The 17,025-nt window shown below is 46.9% G+C and overlaps 1 long non-coding RNA gene across 4 annotated transcripts in view; it reads left to right on the top strand.

The window, feature by feature from the left end:
• Positions 1-16,650, top strand: part of LOC144106768 (uncharacterized) — a 107,587-nt gene extending 90,937 nt beyond the window's left edge. For 3 of the 4 annotated variants that reach the window (XR_013309107.1, XR_013309110.1, XR_013309109.1), the window contains 2 exons: positions 13,047-13,114; positions 16,414-16,650. This is a non-coding gene — a long non-coding RNA (uncharacterized LOC144106768). The remainder of the gene's footprint in view (positions 1-13,046; positions 13,115-16,413) is intronic. The other variant, XR_013309108.1, reaches the window with a different exon arrangement.
• The last annotated feature ends 375 nt before the right edge of the window (positions 16,651-17,025 follow it).

Genomic DNA, 17,025 nt, shown 5'->3' with positions numbered 1-17,025 from the left:
GGATATTGGTAAACTGCCACTCATGATCTCAGAGAACCTGCCATATGCGCTCTACACCATTCTTATTCTTCTAGTTATTTCCCTCTCATGATCCGGATCAGCAATCACAACCTGCCCTAAGTACTCGTAGTTACCACTTCCGCCTCCTCGCTACCAATTGTGAACTGCAATTCCTTTGCTAGACTGTTGAGCATTACTTTGGTTTTCTGCATGTTAGTTTTTAGAGCCACCGTTCTGCGCTTCCTGTGTAACTCATTGATCATGATTTGCCGTTCACCTCCTGAGTGACTCAGCAAGGCAATGCCATCAGCGAATCGCTGATTATTTTGGTATTCTCCATTAACTCTTATCCACAACTGTTACAATTCAGTCCACGGAATACCTCCTGTAAACAGGCGGTGAATAGCATTGGCGAGATCGTGTCTTCTTGTCTGACGCCTTTCCTTATTGGAGTTTTATTACCGACTTTATGGAGGGCTATGGTAGCTCTGCAGTTGCTATAATATATATATATATATATATATATATATATATATATATATATATATATATATATATATATATATATATATATATATATATATATTCCAGTAGTGTGACACAAGGCTCTTCTATACCTTGATTCCGCAATGCCTGTTTGACTCCTGAGGTTTCCACTGAGTCAAATGCCTTCTCGCAATCAATGAAGGCTATGTATAGAGGTTGGTTATGTTGTTGCGTGACGGCAAGCCGGTGAAGGCAGGACTACATGACAGATGGCGATGGAATGATTTAATGATGATGGGCCTAACGCGAGCGCTCCGTGACGCGCCACTACCCGCTTTGTTGTTTTCTAGTCCGTGACAATATTTTGCTCATTTTTCTATCACCTGGTTGTGTGAATATGATTTATTGTGGAATATCCATTTCGAAAGCCTGCCTGATCATTTGGTTGAGTGAAGTCTAAGGCTATCCTGACTCTATTAGCGATTACCTTAGTAAATTCCCTCTAGGCAACTGACAGTATGCTGATCGGCCTGTAATTTTTCAACTCCTTGGCGTCCCTTTTCTTATGAATTAAGATAATGTTAGCGTTCTTCCAAGCTTCTGGTACGGTCGAGGACAAGGCATTGCGTATACAGGGCGAATTGTTTTTCTAGCGCCATCTCCCCTTCGTTTTTCAACAGATCTGCTGTTACCTGATCCTCACCAGCTGCTTTTCCCCTTTGCATTGCTCCTAAGGCTTTCTTCACTTCCTCTTTTGTTACTGGCGGGATGACGCATTGCTGTGCGCTGCTGTCTCTATCATAAACATTCTGATTACATTGGCTCCTGTATAGATTTGTGTAGAACCGTTCGGCTACTTTAGCTATCTTATCCATATAGCTAATGATATTGCCCCCCCCCCCCGCCCCTTGTCTTTGAACGCATACATCTGGTTTTTACCTATGCTTAGTTTCCTCTTCACCGCTTTTAGGCTACCTCCGTTCATTAGAGCATGCTCGATTGTCTCCATATTAAACTTCCTTTTGTCGGCTACCTTGCGCTTATTAATTAACTTCGATAGCTCTGTATATTTGCGGCCAGCTTTTTGTGGCTATGCTGCGGAAGCTACGGGCGCGCGCCGGCAGCTTAAACGCCTCTCTCTCTCTCCCTCGTGAGGGCGTGATACGAGCGCGCTTGTGTAAGCCTTGCGCCTCGCCTTGGTAGCTTCCACTGCAGAGCCACAAAAAGCTGTCCGCGAGAACAGTTCTATTCTGTCGGTAGGGTTAGAAGCCCTCATGCTTTGGTGTTTCTTAATCAGATCTTTCTTCTCCTGAGATTGCTTGCCGGTATCCTGCAGAACCGTTTTACCGCCTACTTTATCGTTTATTGTATTAACATTAAGATAGTCTTCCTCAGTTAAAGCTTAATATTGCCACGAATTCAGGATATCGGCAGTGATATCCTGAATTCCTCTATTTTCCCTCTTATCTATAGCTCGTTAATGGACTTCCTGTTCACTAGCTTCTTCCGTTCACTCTTCAGGTCTAAGCTAATTCGAGATTTTACCATTATGCGGTCGCCACAACTCCCCTTTCCGAGGACGTCCACATCCTGAATGATGCCAGGTTGAGCGCATATCATAAAGTCGATTTCATTTTTAGTCTCAACATTGGGACTCTTCCATTTCCTATTCTCTCGTTTGCGGAAGAAGGTATTGATGATCTGTAAATTACTTCTATCTGCGAGTTCTACTAATAACTCTCCCCTGCTATTCCTAGAACCTATCCCATAGTCGCCTACCGCCCGGTCGCCAGCCTGCTCCTTGGGGTGCTCACTTGAGGCATACTCGACTGAGGCACTCAAATACACTGCTGGGGTCGTGTGTTCTAACGTTTCATTTGCTCATTTACCATTGGCCGCTGTTCCCAGTCACACAGGACGTGAGGCACCACGTCACACTCGTTGAGGCAGGAACACACCCGTGACGCCAGTTACTTGCACAAATACGTCTTGCGCCCATGTCGCACTGGCGCACCGACGCCCATGAATGAGGGGGGAGGAGGACTGTTGGCTTGCTTCCCCACCTCGTGATGCTTCCGTCGCCATTGTCACATCACTACCAAGTGGAATCAAAAACAGATGAAACATAACATTATACGCCCGCGGGTTACGATAGCGCCAAGTGGCATTTATCGTAGGTAATTACAGCTCAGAAAATAACCAAAGCCTATGCTGTTATCCCAACTTCTGCGCCTCAAAAGCTTTCCAGCTCCCATGAGCCGAGAATTAAGGAAGTGGCCCGATACGCCGAGACAAAGAAAGCTTGCATGAGAGAAGCTACTCTGTGTCCACTGTTTTCGCAGAGCATTTGTAGCTATGCGATCCCACCCGCAAAAAAAACAACGAAATTTCATGCAGACGGCAGGCGCGCAATGGTGTGCAATTCTACAAAAATCAGGACAGGGGTTTAGAGCAAAGAGAGAAGTTCGTGCACTCCCCTTGTGGTATTCTGCCAAGAATACTCACAGAACCAGAAACTGCTGTAACGGGCGTTGACTTAAGTTCAAGGAGGGTATTTTCCTGATTTTAACTTTCCCGAACTTAAAAACGTTCCAGCAGTGCTGCGTGTAGTGACCCCCATGGCACAGGCTGCAATCATCACGAAACAGGCACGGTGCAGACGTGCTCCAGTAGATCGTTGTTGCCAGATTCACGTCTTACGTTTCGACCGCAGAGTAGAGGCAGGTGGTCAGCAGATGCTGCCATGATGGCTGCCATGACGGTTAACAATGCGCTGCTCGGGAGTGCGGCCGCCTCTTTCTATCTATAGGGCTTGTATATTAGCCCTGTGAAGTAGGGAGCAATGGTTTCCAAAAGCTTCGCACTGCTGGCGCGCGCGTAGTTATGCACATCTAACATTGTGCTCCTTTCACCTGAAGTCATACGGAGCGGGTACAAGTGCCGTGTGCACAGGCATTCTAGCAATGCTGCTGCAGGCAACACGCACGGCCAACGGCGTTGCAGCATGACCTGAGACGCTACCCGATCGGAGCGCGCAGCTGGCTCACTAACGCTCGGAGTCGCCGGCCGCAGAGCGCTAATGACTCGAATACTGCGCATACTACATGACCGTGGCCAATAAATACGCTTCGCGACCCCCTGCAAACCGAACAGTCGTTCCAAAGTTTCTTTTTTTTTCTTTAAGACGTCGAAGTACCGCGAAGAAGCCGCTCACTGCCGAATCGTCTTCCCAAAGTGCTGCGGGAAACAGAATACAAAGCACAGAGGGATTTCTCAGTATGGTCGCGCACGCAGTAAAATAAAACCCTTAGGCGATCTTCGGTGGATCGTTTGGACGTGTTGCTGCTTTTTCTGTTGCAGCTGATGTCCATGTATGCAGAATTGGTCATTCTATATTTTACATTAATAGATTTCGGGGAGTCCCCATACCACTCTTGCGCAGTGGTTAAGCGATGCGCCACTGCCCCAGCAGGTGGCTGTTTCAAGCACACCCACCGGTGGTGCTTCAGAGACCCAGGTTAATCTTCCCTGAGGAACCTCTCGCGACCAGTCATTAATGTAACTGCCACCTGCCGCGGTGTGCAGGCTGTGACGACGCCACAAGGTACGGACCACGTCACGCGTAAGGGTGGTCACCATTTCCGTTTGCACAAAACCTTCAATGCTAACTCATTAATTAAAGCAGAAGCGGTCAGCTTGAAACCGCCGCGGAACAACGCCGACAGGTAGAGAAGCCTGTTGCAGCTGAAACAAGGCGTCGCAGGCCAAGCGCGTCCTAGAACATTTCGTTCGCTGGCTGTTAGGGGACGTGACCCAGTTGTGCTTAAAGGCTGGAGAATTGGTCTAAAAAAATGGACGTTAGTGAGAACATTACATGTAATTCTTAAGAGATATCAGCCAAAATAGTTTCATCCTGTAACCTTCCCCAAGATAGCAATAAGCAGACTAAGTTTGTTTTTTTTCGACGCCTGCCTTCCACGCACTTCCCGAAGCCTGGTACTGTCGGCAGTATTGCTTGCCTGCATGCGAATTTTCTGAAGGTAGTAAATTCGGTGCCCATAGCATCGTGCCCACCAAGCACACCAGCTAAAGTTGAATCATTGGTTGGAGGTTTTGGAAGGGAAATTTATGGCCAGCTTATCCTCGCAAACTTTTTAATCTCATCCGCCCACCTCACTTTATACCGCCCGCTGAAACGCTTGCCTTCCCTAGAAATCCAGTCCGCTACCCTTAAGGCCAGCGGTTATCTTGCCTTCGCATTACACGCCCTGTCCAAACCCATTTCTTCCTCTTGATTTCGACTAGGATGTCATTAACCCTGTTTGTTCCCTCACCCACTCTACCCGCTTCCGATCCCAACGTTACACATGTATCATTTTACTTTTCATGGCTCGCTGCGTTGTCCTTAACTTAAGCTGAACTCTTTTCGTTAGAGTCCACGTTTCTGCCCCGTAGGCGAGTAGCGGTAAGATACAGCTGTTATGTGTATTTTACACTCGAGAGATACTGCTAAACTGCTAGTCACGACGTGAGAGTGCCTGCCAAATACACTCCGTCCCGTTCCCACTCCCCTAGTTATTTGTCCGTATCTTCGATGACTGCCTGCCCTGAGTGTCCCTTTACAACCTACGATGCTTCGCTACGTATCGTTAGTAAAATATTAATAGATACCAACAACAACAGCAGCTGTCAAGAACAGCCTCTCCCCCGCCCTCCGACGGGCTATTTGCTCGTACGACTTAAATGGCGGACACCCAGGTGGCGCAAGTTTTCCCGACATTCATATCAAAACTGTGACGCAACGGTTCGTCATACAGCGTTCCGAGTGATGCCATATAGTTTCTCGTTGCACATAGCACACGCCTCCTCTTAGTCAAGTTGCCGGTTAGTTCGCGAAAGGGATTCCAACCGAGGACGTATGTACCTTTAGTGGTATGACTGTCCCACTCTTTCGTTTCACAGCTATGACGCAACCGTTCACCGTACAGCGCTTCGGGAGGTATCGTACGATTTCTCGTGGCACATAGCATACAGCTGCTAGTCAAGTTCGACGCTAGTTGCGACAGGGATTCCAGCGACGACATATATACCCACGATGAAACATTCATGCTTTCGCATTCACAGCACGTAAGGAGTCTTCATTGCCCTAGTTTTTTGGAGCTACTTTGCCTGAAATTTTGGCAGCGAGCAGCTGCTGGAACTGAGAATTTTACAAGCCGAATTTTGGTTGAACCTGTATCACGGTAGCAAGGCAGCAATGTGGGCTATTTGGCTGTACATTTGATGGGAATAACGAGCTACACAGGAACAAAAATAACAAATGAAACGACGGACACAGGACAAGCGCGCACTAACAACTAAGATTTATTCTGGAACAATGAACGTGCAAGGGACACGAAAGAAAAAAATAAAAAGCCTTTGAAAGATATGCCATATACCTGGGGGGGAAGAAGAAGAAGAAGATATGGGAGGCCGGTGAAGACGAGTACGCAAGCACACACTCGGTGTTGTTATAAAGTGGGGAGTTAGAACTAGTCAAGAAACGAAGGAGCGTGCAACACAGCCGATGGCAATGAATTGAGTGTTTCGAGCATGTGCATGAAATGTATTTATGCGCGCTCGTACCAAAATAAATCTCAGTTGTTAGTGCGCGCTTGTTCTGTGTCCGTCGTTTCAGTTGTCGTTTTTGTCCGTGTGCAGCGCGTTATTCCCATCAAAAGTATCACGGTGTTGTAATGTCTCTATAATGTTTGGCCGTATCAGCTGTAGACAAGCTTCATCCTTTGGCTTACTCCTTGATTTTGAATGGAATCGCAAGTCATGGTGCTGCAGCAGGAGCTCCACTACGCCGTCACCATTTTACGGCAGGGCACAGATAATTTTTTGCAGTCCAGTGGGGTCACGCCGATGCTGCCGCATCGTAATTTTGCACTAAAACGAAGTAGCCACGCTAATCTCAAAACCATTGGTAGAGCTCATAGGCACGTGGCAATTGTTAAATCATGCAGACTTCACTTTTGTTTCATTAAAAAGAAGCTACGTCGTCGAGGTTACTTTCAAGAAAGCAACTAAAATGGGCATTCCTGCACAAAATTTTCTGCCAAATTTAGCGATATGTATAAACAGCTAATTCATCTTTGTAAATTAGAAAATCACGCGCATTTAAAAGAAAAGCTTACATGGTCAATGTGACTGCCTAAATCCCTGCTCAAGCCAAATCTTCGTGGATCGCGCGGCTATACTTTAAGGCTTGGCACAGCTTATTTTAAAACGCCCTGCGTGGGTTGCTATGCAAACAGTTGCTCAGTGACTGACAGTGACGCAGCGCAAATCGTCGAAGAGCAGGAATACGGGTGCTGGTCATTTTAAAGTATTTTTGCTGATGTGTCAAAAAACGTTCCATTTTTTTTTTCGCTCCTAACCTACGCAGTGTCCATTTACACAGTTATGTTGCCCGTCTTTAGAGCAAGTGACCGTAACACAGCAACACGTGGAGCCCGCCGAAAAGCTCAACTGCACTCTGTGAAGTTTGCAGCGTTAGTTTTGTACCCGGAAATATGTCTGAACTTGAACTTCCGAGGGATCTGACGAAGAAAAAAGGTAGAATTTGCGCGCTCAACTTAGCACAATAATTCCTGGTTTAATAGCCTCCTACACCATGAAATGGCGGGCAGTTTATGTGCTTTCGCCTTGATGGCCAGGGTCTTAAGTGGGCATAGAAAGAGACCTGATTATAAGCAATTTGAATCCAATCACGTTCACAACGATAATCTGGAAAGCTATATGGGGCTGGGTTCTGCCGTTGACCGGTTTCAAGGTAAGCTGAGGCATTTCTCTGAACCAAACTTCAACAAGACATTATTCACAGATATTACATGTCATGTGGGCACCTACAACTTGGCGTGAAACACAATTAGCGAAAGTTGTTTAAAAAGTTGCTACAGTCGGTATACAATGTCCTTACAGGAAAAATACCGGCAAGCATTTTGATGTGCGGACTGCTGCGCATAATTACAGCCTAAGCTGAACTATAAGTGTAATTCGGCGACAGTTTGTGAGCATTTTCTGTGTTGTTTTTTTTTTGCTTACATTCGTTTTTGCCAGCTGACCAACTCATTCAGAACTGTAAGAATGCATTGGCCACCAATATGGATCACCGTTTTTTTTCTCTGTGTGGTCAATAACGAGTGGTGCGGGGAGTTCCTGCGGCTTGCTGAGCAAAGCTAGTGCTGGATTCTTCGCTAAAAAGGGAATGCTTGGGAGGCTTCCTTTTCCAAAGGTGCGTTCCAGAGATGAATGCATAACGGGGATTTTTTTTTTACAAAGATGTTTCTTGTCTCATGTTAGTAGAGCACAAGAACGAATCTTCCAAACCACTGCGCCTTACGAGTCACCCCGATGACAAACGGCGACCATTGGTCGCTGCCGTTCATACTCAGGCTCAAACAGCCGCTAACGCGAAGCTTACTGCGCCAGCAGTGCTAAGCATCGCCTTTCGAGGCATACGTTTTAGCGGTCGCATCTGGTAGAATTTTTTAGGAGTCCATACATCCCGTATTTTTTATTTCTTATTTATCATTATTATTCTTTTTGCTTTGTTGGGTCGCCGTGTTATTTCCGTAGGAAGGGAGAAGGATGCTATGAGACGCTCCTATCCGCTCGTGCAAGAAGTGGTGTTTTTGGATGAAAAACGCTAAGGCGCCCGTGTGCTGTGCGATGTCACTGCACGTTAAAGATCCCCATGTGGTCGAAATTATTCCGGAGCTCTCCACTACGGCACCTTTTCTTCCTTTCTTCTTTCACTCCCTCCTTTATCCCTTCCCTTACGGCGCGGTTCAGGTGTCCAACGATATATGAGACAGATACTGCGCCATTTCCTTTCCCCCAAAAAACCAACCAACCAAAATTCGTGGGCGAGTTTATAGCGCCTACTTGTTCGCTGTAGCCGAGTTGTGCAGCCACAGGTGTTCGTTCTATCTGACACACAATGCCATTTCCCTAATACATATTTTGACGGTAGCACCGTCCACTTTCGTGATAAGCGGGCGTTCGTTTTAACTGCGGCCGTTAAAAGTGGGCTGAACTTTATATCACTATTGAACAGACGTCACTATTGAAAAATAAATGCATAAAAATAGATCAATCAACAAAAACTTCCAAAATGGCCACTCGGCCACTTATGCCCTTTCCAGAATAAAGTATTCAGGTCGCCTTATTAACAGTCTCGGTATGGAAAGAAAGAGATTCTTTTTTTCTAATATATCCTCACATTAACGGGCCAGACCCCAGCATTTGCATTCGGCAATAATTTAATCACGTAGTAAGAAAAACAACAGAACGCTTTATGTTCTCAGCGTTAAAAGGTAACATTGCCCGCTTTGACACAGCACACACTAGCACCGGGTAGATCAATGATGCATCTTTGGTTCCGCTACGACTTGTGGCCACCTTGCGTGACATCGGCGTTATAGACTAACAGGCAGCGTGCGCCGCTATCTCCGGTGTCAAAGAGGGTGGTGACAGAAGGCAAATGTGTTACTGGAAAATAGTACTGCGTCAACACAAATAATATAGCCATGAAATCTGGAAGATGATGTGGCACTGATATGAGGAGAGATTCGGCCACCAGTGTTCCTGTCTTACACTGGCATAATTTTTGGTTGTCGCCTTGCGTACTTCCATAATCAATTTTCGATAGAAGGCCAGAAATGCGGAGTTGCATGTAATTTAATATGTTTAAAAATTTTCAATTCTCTGGTCTTTGCACAACTGTACTCAGTACATCAGCTTTATACTCAATCAGTGCTTTTGTACTTTAGGTTAGAAAAGAACGCCAACCAAAAATGGAATAATTCGACTTGTCCGAATCTACTCCATTCCTTCATCACACACAAAGATGTCATGAAGGAACTATACACAAACCGACCTCCACCATCGGACGGTTCCTCCTCCGCCAAAAAGACCGGCACCCGAAAGAAAAGACCCCTTGCTCGAAGTGGTCGGCGTTGTACACTGGCGAATCCGAGAATTTCTCCTAAGGAATGAAGTAACGAAAAGCGGATTACGAGAAAATGAACAGGGATCGAAGCGCGGTGGCCGAACACTGCGAGGCATGTGACCACAAGATGGACTTCCAGGGGACTGGACACCGAGCCGCGCCCGCGCAGGGGGCACTTACCTGAGTCATGGCACATTCAGCGGACGCGGGGGAATGTTAACCACTCCCTAGGAACCCTTTCCTCCTCTTACATCCACAGTCTACGGTCAGTGACCCGGCGGCTGACTAAGCGAGGGCTTAAAAGAAAACGCCTTTGTAACGAGAGATTCAGCTATAGCTGTTTAGGAGTTTAGTTTGGGGGCTATATTCCTGGCGCACTTGTGTAGTGGTCAAGTGATCCACCCCTGCACTGGCAGGCGGCTGTACAAAACAGAGCCACCCGAAGGGTTATGCGATCCATCTTGACCGTGATACAAGGTGGGTGCGTCAATGACCGCTGGTTTGACGTCATTAACGCACCCACCGGTTGTTCCGACGGTGACGACGGCGGACCACTACGACGCGCAAGCCAGGGACGGGCGCCTAACAGCTGTCGCTGGAAAAGGCAAGCTGCAACTCGCCCGCAGTCACATCTGTGAAGGAACTGGGTAGGTTCCGAAACGCCATGTTATTTCAGTTTAGAGCGCAGCACTTAGACGCTCGTTCCTGCATTGCGCGTCGTTGTCGTCGGCGTTGTCGGCGTGGTCGACGTAACACGCCACGTGACAGTCGTGGCAGGCAGTAGCAGGTAGAAGCGCCACCTGCCACGGCTACAGCGGAGGAATGAACAACCGGAAGGTGACTACCACGGGAAGATCCCGAAGGGTGGCAACATATGTAGAAACATGTGTCTCTGAAATTATTTAACTCAGCATATCGCACAACTAAAATACGTTAAGAGCAGTGCTCAAATTGCGCATTACCGACTAACGTCATCGTCTGTCAATTTTTTTGTTGGTGTTCGTTTCTAACTTAAATTCCTTTCCCAACCAGGCACACCTGTCAAATGTTTTTTTTTTGTACTTCACTAAAAACAATGTTCCCAATATGCTACGGCATAGGCACACACAGAGAGATTCACGACAAAAGTCGTTTGGCGGCATGTTGAGCCTTAACTCCTGTAATGCTGTTACACTGAAAACATGACAAGGAATAAGTGGCCTTAATACGTGTAACCGTGGGTTTGTAGGTGCTCTCTAGTGGACAGTTTTCTTTAAGACACCACACAATAAGAACGGAAGAAACTATGACAGAGCGTAGGCTTTGTCCGATGTGTTGCATGCTTTCGTCCTTGTCCGTGGTGCCCTATAAATGCCAATGCCGCCTCTCACTATTAAATCACGGCTGGGGGTTGTCAACAGAGCCGGGCGCAGTCGGAGGAAACTGCGGGAAGAGAGCAAGGAATAAGAAGGCCGCGCGGAGTGCCTAGCTGGCTACGTTTGCGGATCGGCTTGGTCTTGGCCCATCTCTCAAACGTTCCATGCCGTTCTCGTCGAGTTAAAACCTGCACCTTTCGCAACTTCGGTTGGATACGGGCCCCTCCTCTATCACATCCCCCCACTTTCTTTCAGCTCCCTTTTTTTCTTTTCACTCATGCCCCTGACCTCGTTGCGCAGTGATAGAGACGAGTGCCGTTTCCCGACATGCAAAAAAGGAGGCCGGTATCAGCGCCCGCTGTCGGGCGCAGGAAGTGGGACCAGACGGAGGCCGCGCTCGTGACGGGCCGAAAACAAACAATCGGCGGAGGATGGCCACGCGTGGCCGAACTTCCGGTCTGTTTATTTTTTCTGAGAGCCGGAAATGGGAGGACGTTTTACACGATTTCCTTCGGGGCGCGCACCCTAAAAATCGGAGCCAGAAGCTCCCCCGCATTATCATCCCGCCTGCTGCCAAGACGACAGCCCACGCGGTCACGCACGTCGACCGCTCGGATGTAACGTAAGCTGGAAGAGGAAACGGCTCTGGCGGGCACTCCGCTTTCTTTCGACGAGGCAAGGTTGTAGAGAAACGAGAACTGCACTGTGCGGGCATGACCCACTCTCACGTGTATGTAATACAGTGTATTGCCGCTGAACACAGCACTGAGTGCCTATAAGAAAAAAAAATAGTATAAAAAAGCTGCGAGGGGCCATTTTTGCCCATGATCAAGGGCAAATATTACGTACTGCTCAAGTCATCAATATGACAACCCCTTCTAATATTACGCAAGGTGCCTAGAGGGTCATGCTTTGTGTGGCTTGCGCTTATTTTTTTTTTATCAAACCGCTTAGAGTCCATAGTCATTCCGCCTAAACATGCATTCTGTATAGCATTGAGGAAAGGCGTTCGGTGGTGGAACACCAAGCCCAAGTACGTCCTGAAGAGGAAACATCACGCTAGGCTTGTTTTTCACACATTGTCCTCGTATGCCACTGTGGGGTTTAAGGTCTCGCAGCTACACATGGATGGCTATAATGGATGCCATAGCGCAGTGTTCCAGATTAATGAGAGCACCTTTGGTTCCTTCAAATGCACTTACGTAGCACAGTACAAGTGCGTTATTGCATTTCGGTTTCACCAAAATGCGACCACCGCGGCCGGGGCTCGATCCCGCGCCTTTGGGACCAGCAGCTGAACGCCAAAACCACTGAAGCCACCGCGGCGGGCTTTTCCCGCATTGTGATTTTAAAAGGAAGCTCTTCCTGTCTCAGCCAGTAGCTTTTTCCTCTACCAGTTTTATTGGTACTTTAAAGCGCCAACTCCAAGAGCCCTTCCTGGGCGTACGCGTCCAGCGTCTGTGCTCTTGGCGTACGCCGGAACGGGCGTCGAAAAGGGGCATGCATCTCCATGTTCCTCGCGCTGGCTCGCTTCCCCTCTCGAGCCGACGGAGAGAATTTCACGCCGTGAAGAGAAGGGGTAGGGGGGCGATGAACGGAAAACTTAAACCGCGAAGATAAGTTCGGGGAACCTAGTCATGAAAGAAAAAAGAGCCACTGAGATCCCGCCGATCCTCTCATTGTTATAAACCGGACCCCTCTTCAGACAAGCACGCGAGCACCCGTGCGCTGACGCCGATATCCAGCACGGACAGATATAGGCGCCTCGCCGAGGCTCGCTGGCGTCTCGTGCAGTGCGCATGCGCAGACCGGTTTTGGCGTACGCCAAGAGCGCCAACGCTGAGCGAGTACGCCTAGGAAGGGTCCTTGGAGTTGGCGCTTAACGCTTCCTATTAGAAGCTTAGCGCTCTAGGAATGATGCGCACAATGCACGCGCACTACCATTTTCAAGCAACCACTGGTCTCTATATTCTGGCTCGCAATTTTTCGACATTTTCGACCGAACCCATTTTGACCCCTTTTCTTTTCGCACCATAAGCCCGACAGAAAACTGGCTCGCCCGACATTGAAAGCGAGATTTAATTCTTGCGTTTTCCGAATGTAACAATAATGTCTCTCCTTTTACTCTTTATGAAATATGAGTGGCCTTGTATCCCATACCTTTCGCTTTGCTTATCTTATTTTCTTGCACCTTCTACGCGACCAAGATGTCCACCACAAGAGAAGAACGCCAGTGGACTTGAAACCAGTCCAATAAAATCTACGCAATGCCATGGTGAGTAAACCAATTGAGTGTAATCGCAAGGTTTCCGAGTAGGGGTTGTCCATGCGCCTAAAAAAGAAAGTTATTTCAAACTGATATCACGCCAACGCCGTTGCTCTCACTTTATTTTCGGCAGCCATTACGCCTTTAAAGTACTGCACCGCTGAGACTGCATCGCGAAAATAATTTAGCCCACAAAAACGTGGCGGTCTTTCAGACTTGATTGATGCGCATAAGAGCTCGCGTAGTAAAAAGCTAGCACCAGGGTCTTTGATCTGGAGCTCGCTTTAAGGATGCAAATGAGGGCTATGTCAAGTGGTCTGCCTCAAACGTCGCCCGGTGCCTTTGTAAACGAGATCTGGCCCAATCCTGCTGTCTGCGGAATGTGCAACGGTTATGCGAGGTGGGCATCCTTTTAACGCGAGATAAGGGTCCACTTCAGCAGAAAACTCTGCGTCGGCGTTGTGAAGAAAAATTCCGGACTGGTCGAGAGTATCCGGAACTCACAACCACGTGACCTCGCGCGGATAATTCAAACACCCCACAACGATCGAACAGTACGAAACTGATGACATCGCTACAGAATTCCTCATTGGACTACAGGGTCGTGACGTCATTCCATCACCATTAGGTAGTGCTTCCGAAGAAAGAAGAGCACTTGTGCTGAAAGGAAGAATGTTCGAGCCGAGACTCGAACCGCTGCCCCCTGGGTCGTGATTCGGGGGCGCCACTCATCGGTCACTGAGGAACGTTCGTTAAACTTAGTTAAAGGGAAGCTTTGTATGTTCTTCTAAAAATAAATAAAAGTATAGGTGAAATAAAGTAAACACAGCAAATCTAGAATGACATGAAATAAAACAAAGAGCAGTGTTCGTGGCAGCGAAGTGATATGCAATCAGGACCCCGGGCAGCTAAAGGGACCCATTAAAGTGTCATACGCTTTAGGCGGAGTTTGAGTGGCCACCAATTTTTTCCGGAAACAGATACGGCACAGCAAAATATGTAAAAGCATCGACTTGCTATGCCCCGTGCTTGCGGTCAGAGACCGCGTATAACGCGCGCAACACGACCACAGAAGGGATCCGAGGCACTGCAAAACGGCGTTGTCCGTGGCCGCACGGGAAGTACTTAAAATTCTTAATTTGAAGAGAAAAACTTCACTGCGCTAGATGAAGCAGTCTTTGAATAGGCACGACCTTCATCCCAATCAAGGATAGCCGTGTATGACCATATGTAGTACAGTTATGGTGTCGAACCCTTGACCCATGACCTTTAATTGACCTCTGACTTTGGGTGACCTTTAGGTGCACCTTTGGCCTTAAGAACATCGGATGAGGTTATGGCATCCCATGGGGGTGTCGTATTACCATGTCATACTACGTCATATATAGCCATGTGGTAGCGTGGCTATACATAGAACGTCTGTCGCGAGGTGTAGCGGAGGTGACATGGACGAGCCTCAGACGCTTAGCAAGCGTCCTTGCTTTTCGCCGGATTCCAGGGTTTACCCAAGCTAAGCCACTGCCAATTTTTTCTCCTAAAACAGAAGCTGCCTTGTAAATGTAGTCTAAATATGAGCGATGATGAGGTCTGTTAAATGTGTCACGCTATATATTCTTTCTCGGAAATGCGTTTACATAGGCGCCGAGTTTTCAAATCTTCCGGGGTGGGGGCTGGGACCCAGTTAGCACCCTCTCTCTCTTTTTCATTCGGCCTCCCCTAGTCCTCTGGCCATGCTCCTTTGCAAAAATTATTTATTTATTTATTTATTTATTTTACCCTCAGGATACAGAGTACATTAAAGATGGGAACGGCAATTCACTGCAATATAGAAGATAATTAAAATGCTAAGGGGCCCAAGTACTGGTCCTTGAGGAACTCCAGAACCATGTGGTACAGTAGAGGAATCAGCGTCATTAATGGTGAAAAATTCAACACGATAAGAAGGAAATCCACGGATCCAATTAAGAACTGCGGTATCAATGTTCAGAACACTTAGTTTATGTAATAGCAGTGAGTTATTAACTTCTCGAGCAGTCTATGCTGATGCGGCGCGCGCTTCCTTTACGCCGCGCCGGCTTAACAGAAATGTGCGTCGATATTCGTGACACACGAGCCTCCCAGCGCGTTTGAGCATTATGCAATGCTGCCTACGGGAGGACCCCAAAACATGCCTTTTTTAGATTTTATTACTGCATAGCGTCGTGACACGGATTGACATCGAAAATGATTCCCGGTTTTAGGTACCCTAAATATGGTGCTTGAGATAGTGTGTGGCGATCTGGCATAGCTGATATTACCTAACATATGAAAGATGGCGCCTGGTAGTAGCTAGTTACGCTGGAGAAATGGATAGGGTGATTTCACGTAAGATCGAAGAAAGCCTGGCTGCTCGATCACTTAATTTTATTTCAATTTCTTATATATTGTTGCTTGATGACTGGAAAGAACAGATCTTCAATTGGTTTTACCCCAATTTTTTTTCTAATCACTCGACATTAACAATGGCGAAGTGGTGCAGTAGCGCGCTCACGTGCTCTGCTGTTTTGGCCAACTTTCAATTTTTCTTTATTTATTTTCTATACAAGCAGTTGCGAGAAACATTATGGAGGCGATTGGGTTTACATAAATCGTAAAAAACAAACAGCGGGAAGTTTAGCGAACAAACGCAATACGACACAAAATTTAAGAGCAGTGAACTACCACACAAACAGACATAAGCAAAGCTGATCACAGCGCAATGGAAGTAGTACAAATTTTCAACCAATAAATTGTAGTCAAGAGTTTGACGAAACGTCGTCTGGTCAGGTAGAGGCATAAAAAAAGCATAGGGTCACTGACCAAGTCAAAATTTTAAAGAAACGTAGTGACGTTTCGGAAGCCCTACGGCTTCAACGTCAATACGTTTCTTTAAAATTTTGACTTGGTCAGTGACCCTATGCTTTTATTAAACCAATAAATTAGGACACCATCCATACATCAGCAAAACGTATCATGGCAAATAAATAAGAATAAACAGGGCTGCTTGTGAAGAAAGCTAAATCAAATCACGAAACAAAATGCAGAGAGTAAATGGCGAAAAAAAAAACAAAATCGCTTATTTACAGAGTGTCTATATGGGAAGGTGGTTCTAGTCATTTAGCGTAGTACGTGGCATGATCCAATTAAAAAAAAACTTTGTATGGCAGTGACTCACGTGAAATTTGTGATGGTGATCAACAAGTGACGAACGATACGTTGGCGCTGATATAATGTGGCTGACGGGACGAGTTTGTTTATTTTACTTTGCCGGGCGCTTTTTTTCGCTCCAGTGTACATCGCCTTTCCTGGCGTGAAGCGTGCGGCCGGAAACAGCGACATCGCTCTCACGGACTCCCCGTCACCCATGTGAATGCGCCAGGAGCAGAAGATATGCTGCTCCCTAACCCCATCGCTCAGTCTTCGAGGGAGGGGGGGGTTTAAGCTTGCCCGGAAAAAGTTTATGAAGCCTTATGAAGCGAACAGCGCAATCTGAGACGGACACAGTGTATAGATGAAGTAAAAGAGTGCCGTGCTGGTCTTATTCTTCATCCGTGTGTGTCTCTCACACTAAGCGGTTCACTTCATCATGTTTCCCGGAAAGACGAATTTCGCGGCGAGGAGAGCTTCGAGGCGAATTTCTGCTTAAATGAGCAAATTAACACTTTGTCAAGCCCATAATTTCCATTTTTTTGCAGGGAAAGTTTCATTTATTTTGTTTGGCAAATATTGGAAGAAAAAAAGCCTACGTTAATTATCTCTTCTCATGGATAACATTATAAATCCGGTGTAATCATATACATGGGATTTAGGCACAATTTCACCAGTTTCAGCGATATAAGACAAGAAGAATATCATCTCGATATTGCAAAAGGCCAACCTGATTTCCCCACCCACAAGATGCG

This window comes from Amblyomma americanum, chromosome 1, assembly GCF_052857255.1.
Source record: "Amblyomma americanum isolate KBUSLIRL-KWMA chromosome 1, ASM5285725v1, whole genome shotgun sequence".
Classification (NCBI taxonomy): Eukaryota; Metazoa; Arthropoda; class Arachnida; order Ixodida; family Ixodidae; genus Amblyomma; species Amblyomma americanum.
Note: the sequence above shows the minus strand (reverse complement) of the source record. Positions and strands in the feature narration are given on the sequence as shown.